This window comes from Equus caballus, chromosome 16, assembly GCF_041296265.1.
Source record: "Equus caballus isolate H_3958 breed thoroughbred chromosome 16, TB-T2T, whole genome shotgun sequence".
Taxonomy (NCBI): domain Eukaryota; kingdom Metazoa; phylum Chordata; class Mammalia; order Perissodactyla; family Equidae; genus Equus; species Equus caballus.
This window is the reverse complement of record NC_091699.1, coordinates 67,779,681-67,780,365: the sequence shown is the minus strand read 5'-3', so window position 1 is coordinate 67,780,365 and position 685 is coordinate 67,779,681. Positions and strand designations below refer to the sequence as shown.

Genomic DNA, 685 nt, shown 5'->3' with positions numbered 1-685 from the left:
GTGCAGACTGGGAAATTCCATTAAATAGTGAAGCTTGTATTTTAGAGCACTTGTTGTATGCTAAGCAGTTTGCTAAGAACATTACAAACATTGTCTCATTTAAAACTCACTAACCGGCATAAATTACACCTGTTCTTAAAGAGGGTGGAGAGATGCTTGTGTGTCTGTAACCTGAGGAACCCTGTTTTGGTTGGGCAAAGCTGCAAGCAGTGGTGACACTTGATACAGCTCAATGCCAATGACTGTTGTGCTCACTTCGGCAGCACATACACTAAAATTGGAACGATACAGAGAAGATTCACATGGCCTCTGGGCAAGGATGACACACAAATGACCATTCTCTCTTTTTTTGGCCTGTCCAAGCCTTTTCCAGAGAGAGAGAAGAAAAGGTCTTAATCTCACAGTCATTTTGGTGCTGCCCATTAGATAGCTGAAATCAAAGGCTCCAGGGGAGACCACTGGGTCTGGGCTGGGTGCAGTACGCTAGTTAAAGGCATGTGTCCAAAGGAGAACATGGAGATCACAAGACCCTCCCAAGAGTAAAGAGTGCCCATTCAGGATGTTCCTCCTGTGATATGGGGCCTGTTTACCCTTAAACACATCACCGTAAATCTCTGTCTCTGCTCAGATTTGCCCGGAAACTTTGCAATCTATAAAATGAAGGAAGAGGAGCAGAAAGGAAGGG

The 685-nt window shown here is 44.7% G+C and overlaps 1 non-coding gene across 1 annotated transcript; it reads left to right on the top strand.

Annotated features, from left to right (window-relative positions):
* Window positions 1–247: 247 nt before the first annotated feature.
* LOC111768510 (U6 spliceosomal RNA) lies at window positions 248–350 on the top strand. The gene has a single exon (XR_002800910.1). It is a non-coding gene; the product is annotated as a U6 spliceosomal RNA (small nuclear RNA).
* Window positions 351–685: the final 335 nt, after the last annotated feature.